The sequence below is a fragment of the Bombus huntii genome, chromosome 14, assembly GCF_024542735.1.
Source record: "Bombus huntii isolate Logan2020A chromosome 14, iyBomHunt1.1, whole genome shotgun sequence".
Taxonomy (NCBI): Eukaryota; Metazoa; Arthropoda; class Insecta; order Hymenoptera; family Apidae; genus Bombus; species Bombus huntii.
In genome coordinates, this window is record NC_066251.1 from 8,115,687 (window position 1) to 8,130,013 (window position 14,327).

Consider the following 14,327-nt stretch of genomic DNA (forward strand, 5'->3'; position numbering starts at 1 on the left):
TTACAGATTGGTAGTTGGCATATATAAAATTTATTATATGTATTTGTATTATGTATTATATATTTTTTTTTTATTTATTATACTCTTAAATCCAATATTATTTGAAATTCTTTTAGATATCGCTCTTCGTATCTAAACATTTATTTTGACCGAAAATTTTTGCACGACTGTATATTTAATAGAATGCGATTCTTTACCATTATCGTTTCAATCATTCACTTTATTTTCCCAACGTGAAATAATTGTTTGATCGACAAAAAAATTGCTAGTGATGGAGAATATAAAGAGAAAGCAGTACTTGAATTTTCCTGAACGATTGAAGTTGTATAAATTCCGGGTTACTGTTGAGAATTGTGGCTCTTAATCGCCGAAATAAAAGTAAAGGAACACTAAGATTACACTTAGAATTTATATTAAAATATTTTTAGATTTATTTAATAAACGATTTGTAGGATCTTCGTCGATATACATTTGCATGCGTCTCAGTACTCTTTTTGTCTCACCATCTTCTATAACACACTACTAACGGAACAGTAGCATTCATCTGTTTTTCGAGACGCTGTGTACACACATACTTCCATACACTCATACTTACATACGTGTGTCACTACTACTACTACGCGGTTAATCTAGTCTAGCACACAAAATTATACATATCTCAATAATTACAAGTTGCCAATATGAATATATTTTCTCGTGCGATACTGAAAAGTTTGGCGAGCTAAAGAAAGTTCGGTAAGTACAATGTCCAAGTTACAAGTCGGTTGAATATTCCCCAACGGTAAAAATAAGCAGTTATTAAAAAAGTAGCGTTTAATTGCGTGATATCACGGATTTAAGCGGAAACTGTAACAATTGAAATCTCCTTATAGCGATTCCTGAGGTAATAAATTACATCAGGGGTCACGAAAATGTGTGATCCAGCTAGTTTCCTTGGATTCGAGAAACTCAAGTGGTGATAACGATAAGTTTCCAGTAATTCGATGAATATGGTCATCGTCCTTATAAAGACAACGTCTTTGTAGTGGTGAAAATCGATATTCATACTTGACAGAAACTTTTTGGAACAACCAGAGAACTTCCTAAACTTTTATCACAGCCTCTGCGGAATGAAATTCTTGTTTCAAGATTAAGTTAAAATAAGTACAGTTTCAATATTATATTATGTTACGCACCTCAAACGCTGTATGCTATCCCATCTTGCGCGTCCTACATCTCACATCCCACATCCTGTATCACGTATCCTACGACTAATACTCCATTTTCCACATCTAATACCGCAAAAGTTGCATATTAAACCCCACGATCTCTATCCTATTTATTATTCACATACTGGATGTTCTGTGCGCAACATCATTCATATATTGTATATCCTATATCGAACATCTAATATCCACTATGCTATATCCATTATCTTAAGCTCACACTTACATCCCACATTCCATATTTTGTATAAACTTCATATAAACATATTCTATATCCCCTAACTAGTATTCCTAACCCACACCTTTCACCTTACTTATTTCATGTACCATATCTCAGATTACCTTTATCATATTCGATATACCGCATTCGCTATCTTAGAAAATATCTTTTGTCCTTGTTATTGTAGCACACGCATGTATATATCCCACATATAATATTTCACATTCCCTATCTCCTCTCTCGTATCCCATATCTAGTATCTCTAGCCCATATCTTTCATTCTAATTCCCACAGCACACTTATCTTCAAATAAATTATATAAAATACAGTTCAGAAAAATGCGAGAAGAAAATATTTTTCCCACAGAACGTAAAATGCGGCCCAGAAATTTCCCACAAAACCTACAATTGATCGTAACTTCCCATAAACGAAATTCATTATTCCACAAAATGAGATTTGTTTCACAGAAAACAATATTCGTTTTCTTGTGAGAAATTTCAAATACTTGTGGATCTTGTGGGAAACGAATTTATAGTATATTATAGGGTTAAGTTAGGTATAAAATAATGTACATTTTTCTAAATTTATTCAATAATTAAATGTATTTTAAATGGAATACAACAGTTGTAACAATCATCCTTCACTTTACACACGTCCAATTCCCCTTCTGTGACGATATCAGGAATTGCGCCAAGTGAGCTATAGAAAATTCAGACAATTTTCGGGTATCGACTTTTATTTACATCTCAGATGTAAATGAACAAACGGAAATGTAAATAAATAGTAAATAAACAAACGAAAGTATAAATAAACAAAACGAAGACAGAAATAAACAAAGCAGAACTACAAATAAACACACGAAACAGTAAAGAAACAAAGAGGAGATGTAAACAAACACGCTAAGATGTAAATAAACAAAGCGGACATGTAAATAAACACGCTAAGATGTAAATAAACAAAGCAAAGATGTAAATAAACACGTTAAGATGTAAATAAACAAAGCAGAGGTGTAAATAAACAAAGCAGAAATATAAATAAGCACACGAAAAAGTATATAAACAAAGCGCAGATGTAAATAAACACGTTAAGATGTAAATAAACAAAGCAGAGGAGTAAATAAACAATGCAGAAATATAAATAAGCACACGAAAAAGTATATAAACAAAGCGAAGATGTAAATAAACACGCTAAGATGTAAATAAAAGCGGAGATGTAAATAAACACGCTAAGATGTAAATAAACACGCTAAGATGTAAATAAACAAAGCGGAGATGTAAATAAACACGCTAAGATGTAAATAAACAAAGCGAAGATGTAAATAAACACGATAAGATGTAAATAAACCAAGCGAAGATGTAAATAAACACGCGAAGATGTGAATAAACAAAGCGAAGATGTAAATAAACACGCTAAGATGTAAATAAACAAAGCGAAGATGTAAATAAACACGTTAAGATGTAAATAAACGAAGCGAAGATGTAAATAAACACGTTAAGATGTAAATAAACGAAGCAGAGGTGTAAATAAACAAAGCAGAAATATAAATAAGCACACGAAAAAGTATATAAACAAAGCGAAGATGTAAATAAACACGCTAAGATGTAAATAAACAAAGCGGAGATGTAAATAAACACGTTAAGATGTAAATAAGCTAAGCGAAGATGTGAATAAACAAAGCGAAGATGTAAATAAACACGTTAATATGTAAATAAACAAAGCAGAGGTGTAAATAAACAAAGCAGAAATATAAATAAGCACACGAAAAAGTATATAAACAAAGCGAAGATGTAAATAAACACGCTAAGATGTAAATAAACAAAGCGGAGATGTAAATAAACACGTTAAGATGTAAATAAGCAAAGCGAAGATGTGAATAAACAAAGCGAAGATGTAAATAAACACGTTAATATGTAAATAAACAAAGCAGAGGTGTAAATAAACAAAGCAGAAATATAAATAAGCACACAGAAAGTATATAAACAAAGCGAAGATGTAAATAAACACGCTAAGATGTAAATAAACAAAGCGGAGATGTAAATAAACACGCTAAGAAGTAAATAAGCAAAGCAAAGATGTAAATAAACAAAGCAGAAATATAAATAAGCTCACGAAAAAGTAAATAAACAAAGCGGAGATGTAAATAAACACGCTAAGATGTAAATAAACACGCTAAGATGTAAATAAACAAAGCAAAGATGTAAATAAACAAAGCAGAAATATAAATAAGCTCACGAAAAGGTAAATAAACAAAGCGGAGATGTAAATAAACACGTTAAGATGTAAATAAACACGCTAAGATGTAAATAAACACGCTAAGATGTAAATAAACAAAGCAAACATGTAAATAAACAAAGCAGAAATATAAATAAGCTCACGAAAAGGTAAATAAACAAAGCGGCGATGTAAATAAACACGCTAAGATGTAAATAAACACGCTAAGGTGTAAATAAACAAAGCAAAGATGTAAATAAACAAAGCAGAAATATAAATAAGCTCACGAAAAGGTAAATAAACAAAGCGGAGATGTAAATATAAATGCACTAAGATGTAAATAAACAAAGCGGAGATGTAAATAAACACGCTAAGATGTAAATAAACAAAGCGGAGATGTAAATAAACACACGAATATGTAAATAAACAAAGCGAAGATGTAAATAAACACGCTAAGATGTAAATAAACAAAGCAGAAATGTAAGTAAACACACGAAACAGTAAATAAACAAAGCGGAGATGTAAATATAAACGCACTAAGATGTAAATAAACAAAGCGGAGATGTAAATAAACACGTTAAGATGTAAATAAACAAAGCAAAGATGTAAATAAACAAAGCAGAAATATAAATATGCACACGAAAAGGTAAATAAACAAAGCGGAGATGTAAATAAACACGTTAAGATGTAAATAAACAAAGCGGAGATGTAAATAAACACGTTAAGATGTAAATAAACAAAGCAAAGATGTAAATAAACAACGCAGAAATATAAATAAGCACACGAAAAGGTAAATAAACAAAGCGGAGATGTAAATAAACACGCTAAGATGTAAATAAACAAAGCGGAGATGTAAATAAACACGCTAAGATGTAAATAAACAAAGCGGAGATGTAAATAAACACACGAATATGTAAATAAACAAAGCGGAGATGTAAATAAACACGTTAAGATGTAAATAAACAAAGCGGAGATGTAAATAAACACGTTAAGATGTAAATAAACAAAGCAAAGATGTAAATAAACAAAGCAGAAATATAAATATGCACACGAAAAGGTAAATAAACAAAGCGGAGATGTAAATAAACACGTTAAGATGTAAATAAACAAAGCGGAGATGTAAATAAACACGTTAAGATGTAAATAAACAAAGCAAAGATGTAAATAAACAAAGCAGAAATATAAATATGCACACGAAAAGGTAAATAAACAAAGCGGAGATGTAAATAAACACGTTAAGATGTAAATAAACAAAGCGGAGATGTAAATAAACACGTTAAGATGTAAATAAACAAAGCAAAGATGTAAATAAACAAAGCAGAAATATAAATAAGCACACGAAAAGGTAAATAAACAAAGCGGAGATGTAAATAAACACGTTAAGATGTAAATAAACAAAGCGGAGATGTAAATAAACACGTTAAGATGTAAATAAACAAAGCAAAGATGTAAATAAACAACGCAGAAATATAAATAAGCACACGAAAAGGTAAATAAACAAAGCGGAGATGTAAATAAACACGCTAAGGTGTAAATAAACAAAGCGAAGATGTAAATAAACACGCTAAAATGTAAATAAACAAAGCAGAAATGTAAGTAAACACACGAAACAGTAAATAAACAAAGCGGAGATGTAAATGAACACACTAAGATGTAAATAAACAAAGCGGAGATACAAATAAACAAACGGAAAATGTAAATAAACTTAGCGGAAATGTAAATAAGCAGTAAATAAACAAAACGAAAATGTAAATAAGCAGACGGAAATGTAAATAAACATTGTATATCATCAGGTAGTTTGTAAACAGAGCGAAGAATCATCTGAGCTGTCAGAAATCTTTAGAAAACATTTGTTTGTTTACATTTCACATGTAAATATACATTAGAAGTATCAATAAACATATCGATGTTTATAAACAAAACGGAAAGCTCAAGAACTAAACGTCACTTCTGGTAATTTTTGCGATTCTTGCCATATGACATCCATTTCCAAAAATCGTGAAAATCATGCCACCTTTTGTGTTATCGTGTTTTTCTAATACAAATCCACAAAACCTATCCTGATTTTTGGATGAAATCTCGAAAATTTCGCTTGCCACCTCCTATACTATATGTTCTCTTTCAACTTGGAATAATTTTTAGAACGTGACGTCATTTCCAAGATTTTGGCGAAATTGTGCCAGCTCTTAAGCTACGATATTCTGCTGATACAAAAACTTGCTGTTCTTGGCAGAATTGCCGAAATTCTGGCAAACGAAGCGAGCGATTTTCATCCAATTTTTCGAACTTAGAACTAATTTAATCGTAAACAGGTTCTATTTTTTGAGATTCTCGCTTTAGAACTTTGTAAAAAGTGCAAAGTTCATTAGCTATCATTCTCGTTAAAGAAAAGGGCTTGGTCATCTCAAGAGCGTGGGGCAGGTCGGTAAATGATTAAACGATTAAATTAAAGTTTAACCGCGCGTTTATTGAATTATTTTAATAAGCACAAATTACAAAAGTATGCAAGTTTTACAATTCTTTCGCAATTGCCGATACAATGACAATATAATAGTGCAGTGCTAACGATATAACTTGGTCAATTAAACTTACAATGATATAACTATAGTAAATAATAATCACTGAAAATATATTACTAAAAGCGCCGTGAAATAAAAATATCAATTGCAATCTCTATAAATACAATAAATAATAATGATAATAAATTTGCGGGAATATCGTGAAATAAATTTGTCAGTCGCAGTTACTTTATTCTTCTGCACTTTCCTTTTCTCTTCTTTCTTTTTTTATAGATGTCACCAACGATAAAGATGTACGTACATGGGTTCCGAGCTGGAATTCATACGGCTCCGCGATAAGCCCGGCCCTGTAATTAACAGGCAACCGAAATGTTTCGCGGATCGTTTAACGATTTGCCACGGGCGAAATATTAAAGTTCATGAACATTTAAATTCCTCGCAGCTGCCCTTTAATTTTATTACTTCTGGATCAGTCCGAAAATCTGTCGACTGGTTGGACATTACCGAGCAAATATTGGAAAACTTATTAACGAGATTGATACGCCGCGATGAACAACAGCCAGAGGATACTTGATCGATTAAACTTTCATTGATTTGCAAATTATTTCTGCCCGTGAACCGATCGCCTCACGCGAAATTCCATTTTATTTAAACCAATGATACCGACCAGCGAATTGTTCGCGTTATTTATTTTCCGTTTTGTAGTTGTCGCTCGCTCATTGCTCAGACAGAATTCAAATCTACACGATCACGTTGAAACAATCGTATTATACGATTCTGGGATTCGTCACTGCCGACTTCATCCGAAAGAATCATTGGCAGATCTTTTTTGTAACTACTTTGTGATTGTTGCAGAACTGATCGCATTTAACATCATTCTCGTGTATAGTTAGTTAAGATTCATTAATTAAAATGAAATATCAATAGGAAATGGTAAACAGGAGACAATGAAAAATTGTAATTCTACGTGTAAAAGAAATATTATCTTTAAAAAGCATCATGAAAAAGATATTCCAGCACTATGTATCTACGTTAATTGGCATACTAACTATTAATTCGATTAAATTTACTAGTTATATCCCTCCAATATATTGGTTTCAATCAATAATGCTCCTCGAGTTTATGATTTGTCACACATTTGTGACAACAAAAAACATTACTAAGTTTCCGTGTTTTGTTTTTAAGGTAGAAGAAGAGTATACTCAAAAAGAGGTGCCAAGATATAAAAAAAGAGAGTCGTGTTTCTAATTTCAATTCATTCTATCAATTAATTTATGAATAATTTTACCATTCTCTTATTTTTCCAATCTTAGTCGCCAATGAAAATTTCAACCGATTCGATCCGATAATTCGGACAAGTATGTCCGCCTAATTCAAGATGGAGGTCCTCTCGTTCAAAATAAGGTCATATTTTCATCCGTGAACGACAGGTAACGATATCTATCAGACAAATCGAAATTCCAGCCGGAGGTGCATATCGTGATTAATATCTCGGCGGAAATGAACTATCGCGACAGAATGGAACGGCCGCTTCCTTGACAATGTCTTATGGGCTGATCCACTTCCTCAAATGATACCGTCAATGATTTATGAACCACTAAGCTCCATCTTGCATGATCTCTTCCATCTGGTGCCACTTTATCAGAGTAGCATCCGTGTAAACATGCTTGCTACGCGCTGATTCGATATATAACGTACAGATAGGGCTAGCAGAGCTCTATCTATCTTTCTGATAACGTTTCGACCCTCCTCGTGCTGTTCTTGATGAATTTTCTTCGCCGTAGGGAAGTCTGTCTCGAGATCACGCGACAGATTCGATTAGAGAATGTAATTTAAAAGTTTAATTGCTAAATCGCGGATTTTTATGCGCTTATTCTGACTCTGACGATGCAAAAATGCACAGAATATACATGACATACAGAAATATATAGTATTCCTAAAGTGGGATATTCTAATTATAATTTTACAATTATATCATAATTTTATTAAGTATATATTTTTCATGTTTAATAGGAAAAGCGAATCGAATCGAATTTTAACTGTGTTTATAAAAATACAAATTTGCACGAACACCTACCAATTATTTTTGTTTATACTAGGGCTAGATGTTTATGCTGATTATGTTTATGAAGATTTTTATATATTATGTGTGTTTATGTCAAGTTTAAAGTAATACAGAATTGCAACAAATTGTTACAAAGCTACAGTATACACAGCAATGCATATATTGTTTGTTTAAAATTTTTACATAGCAAGTACAGAAACATAGTAATGTTTTTCACGATCTTTGTAGTCCATGCATAAAACTAGAAACAAGGAACTGATGTTCAATCCGTTTTTATTTAATGAAAAAGCGACAACTTAGCACAAAAGGAACGAATTATGTGCTATCGTATGTGTATTACATATGTACCGCTATTCTCTACTTTTATACGCCAAGACTTGGCCAGCATGGCTTTTGACCAACCGAGGCGTAACAAACTAAATTTCCAAGGAACACGATCCTTCTTGCTCGCTTAAAATATAAAACAACGGATTTTCCGTGGCCGGTGGGTGAAATTTTCACGAGGAAGTTCGCGCAGTTTTCCCGTGTTCCGAACAGTTTGCCGATGATGGTACGGCGGATAGGAAAAGGGGGTTAGGAGAATCGAATCACGACACGTATCGCGTCGCAGCGACCGTGTCGAATCCTAGTCGGTTTGCTAGCCAGGAAGAGGTCCCCTGACTTTCCATCAGCCCGATAATAAAGACAGATCACGGCTCACGAAAAGGACTCACGCGTGACAGAAATTTCTAATGCCGTTTGACGAGCTTCAACTCCTTTTCACCGACGTTGGTCGATGCATTCCAAATTCCTCTTGATACTCGCGCCTGCCTTTTTGCCAATCCGTAACTTGTACAGGCTACGAACCCCAAAGGGAGGATCCTCAAATATCGGTCCAAGGAAATTTCACTCTATTTTTACTGGATACATATTGAATGTAAAGGATATGCAGTGGAAAGAAGTTCTCTCGAAGGGATGAAATTGAAAAGAATCTTTTTGTAGGAGAATGAAAAACTCCGTGTTAAATGAAGGAATTCTGATAATGAAGTTCGATTGGTATTGAATATTTATGAGTTTCTTTCATGCAAGTATAAAGAGATATTTTATAATGAAGTTGGGAAATGACGGAGTTCTACTTTGATTAAGTGGAGAAAATATAAAATGGTTTGCTTATAGAATGGTATATTAAATGAATCTACTGTCATAATATAGACAGAAATTAGAGTATTTTTCTGATAAACAAATATATGTTTCAATTGTTGTATATAATAAGATCTATTGAACAACGGTATACAGATTGTACAGACTTAACAAAAAACCAGATATACTTATTTGAAGATAGAACATTTCTACGTTTCTATTTATTTAACCGAGTATTCGTCCTTCATTTTTAATTTGAAGTCTTTGCTTGGCAATTTCATACAACTTGTGTGCAAGCAATATTAAAAATCAATACATCCCATCCAATTCTCTGTTGTTTTCATTTTCTCAATATTTTCATTACACCGAGTATACTGATCTTCGCTTCTCTCACACTCAAAGCTATTCTCCTTCATCAAAAATAAATTTATCAAGTATTCTCTTCTTATTCCTTGTCTGTTTCTCATTTTTCCATTTCTCCTTTCCTTTTTCTCGTTCATGCTTCGATATTCTCATTACTTTATTTACCCTAACTAAAACAAGATATTTATTCCACCAAGGAAACTTTTACTTCCAGTGCTCGCCAACTACCCAGTGTCTATCTACCTACGTCTGACTGCTTCTAAACGTACGACACTTTTTCCACATCCCTTTTATCATAGTTACCCGCCTGACAACCGGAGGCAGGATTCAAATTATAATTTCCCGGCGATCGTTTTCGTGAAACGAGTTTTCCCTTCTAGACATGGTTCCCTCCTTCCTCCGCTGTCAGTCTTACTAATTCTTCCAACGGAAGTTTCCTCGATTCAGCAAGAATTCCCCGCTGGTCGAACGTCTTTTTTTTCCTTCCACTTCTTTCTTTCCCTCGTATCCAAGGAAGCAGATTAAACGAGATTAGATCAGAAAACGAGGGTGGAACTTTCTCCTAGGGTGCCGCGGCACCGTTAATTTTCGGTTTCAATTTTCAAGCCAGACCAATGCATTATGTTGCTTTCTTGCAGCCCCAGCCTCCGGGCCCCGATGACAAAGTAGCGCTCGTAATTCATCCGGAATTGCATTTCTTTCGTGTTTGCGGGACCCTGTTCCCATCCCCCATAACATTGTCGTTTTACTTAACGGCCGCCACCCTGGCGAAAGTATCGGTCCGCTGATATTATCTGAATTAAACTTGGAATTATGATGTACGATGGTCCAAGTGTCGCCTGCTCGAAGGATTTCTCCTTAGACTGCCCAGAACGATTTCTCTCTGCCACGATGAAAATGTCTTTTGTTGAGATATCTTCCGCTGTAATTAGAGAAATGTGAGAATGAGAATTTTCTGTGCCTATATAGTACCGGCTATATTATCATATAGAAGATTGTAGAAAGAGAAGATTGGAGACATTAAGGGTAGATAACATTCGTTAAACACAGGGAAATGGATTTAGTAAACAGGGATGGAAAAGTTAATATTTCCAAAGTTGTACGGAATTTTTCTTTTTGATTAAAGGGTTTTTGATCAATAAATTCCTTAGATTCCTTTGGGAACTCCGTGAGAGCACAATGTGGATTTTTTAAAAATATAATGTAATATATTATATACATATAATATTAATAAATGAACAAACTACGAATTATAAAGTATTCGCTCAGTTCTTTTATGATTTTATAATTTTTCATTGAACAATTATATCAAATAGTTTCTGATCTGAAAATTTTTTTCCGTTGATGGTCGGTTTTAGATAGTCGCCGAACAAACGTCAAAAGGCCAGATCCGAGACTTCGGTCGCGTTCGTCATATTAAATGAAAGTTAATGAGCGTGACTCGTTTTTTTTTTAAACTTGTAACTTGTAAACTGTAAAGTTTTAGCAATAATACTGCTTCAATTGTACAATCTTTCTGTCGAAAAAGGAGACCGTAGCAGAATGAAGTTTCTGCAGCACCTTTTATTTCAAAAGTACAGAGAATCCAATTTTGGTTCTGGTAATTTTTCACGAAGATTCGATTGTTTGGATTTTTGTAGCTTTAACTCGACAAAAGTTGCAGTTTATTTTCGAACAGCTTTTCAGGAAGAGATTTGATTGGGTCGTTCGTTCCTTTAAATTTACGCAACGAACTTATGATTTGTGTGCTAGACGGTTAAAACGAACTTCTCTTTTTTTTCCCTTTAAATCGAGAATTCTGTTGTGGAATATTAATGAACCTTGTCATCGTGAATATTAATGGTCGAGTTAATGAAAAATGGTCGTGAGACCGACAAGATCTCCCCTTATATCTTGTTTTCAAGTCTTTTCTACGAACCATTAAGTTTTTCCTCTTATTACACTCGAAACAATAGATTCGTGATTCTAAAAAGAAAAGTTTTACTTGCCTTCTTTTATGAACGATTATCTCATATTACAAATCACAAAATGGAGATTCGTATTTTGTGTGATATTACAGAAGAGATTTTGTACCAATTTTTCAACGTTCCAATGAAATTCGTCAAACGGAAGCTTCAGTTAATAAACGGATATGGGTTAAGTTAACAGAGAAACAATTTATGGGCTCGAAAACACTCGAGCTGACTGTTTCTCTCTCTCTCTCTTTCTCTCTCTCTCTCTCTCTCGCTCGCTTTCTCTCTGGACGAATCGAAATGTTTTCGAGATTAACAAAGCGATTAAATTTCCTATATTTCTTCATATTTGTAAAACTGTCAGCCGCCGTATTAATTACTATTAATGCGTTAAAAAATCGAAAATGCAACTCGTTCGTTAAACTTCGCCCGTATTTCCATGAAAATCCGTCTCTGGATAAACTTTGTTCCTTAAATATCAAACGGAAAACGAAACAAAAAGGAGATCGCGTTGATCGTAACAACGATTCTCTTTTTCTCGTCGCATATTCAACGAAAAATTTATATGAAAGCCTTTTGAATTTCATTTTATAATATTCCTACGATATTTCGTGGAATACGGAGGATATCCGCTAAATAAATGAAAAGTGAGCGAAACGACGTATAAGAAACTCGAACGAAGAGATGAAAGCGGGATAGCATTCGGTTCCACTCGTATTTTCTATTTCGAAGACATCAGCAATATTGTATCGTATCCGATACAAGCTCTAAGATATTATCCTTTGTTCTCTCTGCAACACTTATCGGGTATCCGATATTTTCGGGAAGCGAGCTTTATCGTCCAACATATTGAGCTTAACTGAGTTCCTGGTTGCTGGACACTTTGACAATGTTATCGCGTTTAATCTTCTATCTCCTTCCTCGGTGTTTGTCATTTTTCCATGACGAAGTTAAAACATCGATCGTCTATAACGATCAAACGGTATATTCCTTGTTTCATCGATTAAGATTTTAAATGGTCATTCTTTACCATCGTTTCATTTTTCGACGTGTTGACGATATTCTATAATATAATCTGCATAACATAATTTTATTTAAAGTCTAAGAAACGCAAAGTGCTTCCAAAATATTTCAATGTATTAGGTTGAGTAATAAGTTTGGGGTTTTTAAAGAGATTACATTAAGTGTAAAATTTGCCTGATCAAGAATTATTTTATTTATCCTACTTCTTTATTTTACATCTTTCCAAGCTCAAACATTCAGAAACGTGTATCTCTACGTCCTTTAAACGATGCAAAGAATATTTATAACACTATTACTTAACTTATTTATTATGAACTTTATTATCAACTTATTATTCAATTGTATATTGTATCTGGAAAAATGTAAAAATATTAGATAAGATATTTTTAACCAAGAAAGGTGAGTACATTAAATGTTTCACATAACATCTGCCTTATTCATCCTATTTCTTTATTTTCTATCTTTCATCCAAAAATTCAAGTACATGTACTTTTACATTTCATAAACAATTTAAACGATTGTTATAACATTGTAAAGGGCGAATAAATTTATTACTAAGCTTTATACTGTATCTTGAAAAATAAAAAGATATCAAATAAGACATTTTTAATTCGTTAATGCTTTCTATATGCTTGCTATATTATCAACAAAATTTACCATAAATATAAAACTATTTAAACTAGCCATAACTACGAGGATATTCTTAGTATTTTGAATATGCTCACTGCTGAACAGCGTAGAATCATAGTGGACCTCATCTTAGTTTTTAAAATTCTCAAGCAGTTCGTCAATCATTCAGAAATTCTTGAACCTTTTAAATTATATGCTGCTAGGATACCAAGTTAGAAGGAGGAAACTTCTTCGTGTCGCTTTGTATCGAACTAACTTAAGTAGCTTCGATTGCATCAAAATACTTTGGTCACTTGCAAACAGCGTTAACGAAATCGTCGACTTTTTCCGCGGATTCGTAATCTTTAATTTAAAGCATCCATATTAACTCTCGTACAATTGTAAAAATCGCAACCTCAAATTAGTGCTCACACTTTTATACTTGAGTTTATGTGCTCGTGTAACCGATGCCAAAGGGCAAATATCCGCTTAATAAATAGACAAATAGAAATGTCTTTTTTATTTTAGTTATTTCTTTAAACTTTCGATAAATTCTTGTAATTGTAAATTATTATGTGGATAACTATCCCCAGTAGGATGTCATCTTGCTTTATCTCGCGAGAAATAAATTGTTCAACAAGTCAACAAGATACTTTCTAACTTTCGTTTGATCTAGACTTCGTATATTTACATGGCTAATTGATTAGCGTGTGTGTCCTGTTCTTATCGTTCCATTACATTTCTCTTAGTTTCCGTAGATCTTCGTTCCTGATATAACACGGCGCATCGACAACTGTTCTGAGTATAATTAATTGCAGTGATTTAAGATTGTCAATGCGGCTCATTGCTGATGTTTTTAGGTATATTTTCTATACTGAGCTTTTTTACTTCTCTGCTTGTTAACCACTGCATCTGCCTTCCTCTTGTCTTCATATAGTAAATAAACAAATAACGAATAGAAATGTTACTACCATACTCGTGAATCCTATGGAAGAATTGTTCAATCCTCTTATTCATATTACACATTTCTACAAATCCCAC

General features: G+C 33.1%; 1 protein-coding gene and 1 long non-coding RNA gene across 6 annotated transcripts in view; both read left to right on the forward strand.

Moving 5' to 3' along the window:
- The window catches only part of LOC126873298 (inactive rhomboid protein 1), a 295,589-nt gene that overhangs the window by 219,617 nt on the left and 61,645 nt on the right, over positions 1-14,327 (forward strand). The gene's annotated exons all lie outside the window — the stretch shown is intronic.
- LOC126873312 (uncharacterized) lies at positions 2,627-5,081 on the forward strand. Of its 2 annotated transcripts, XR_007692364.1 has the most exons (6): positions 3,498-3,601; positions 4,283-4,364; positions 4,427-4,631; positions 4,694-4,775; positions 4,838-4,919; positions 4,982-5,081. It is a non-coding gene; the product is annotated as an uncharacterized LOC126873312 (long non-coding RNA). The 2 variants fall into 2 exon arrangements; XR_007692363.1 differs by lacking the exons at positions 3,498-3,601; positions 4,982-5,081 and adding an exon at positions 2,627-2,718 and having other exon boundaries at positions 4,838-4,972.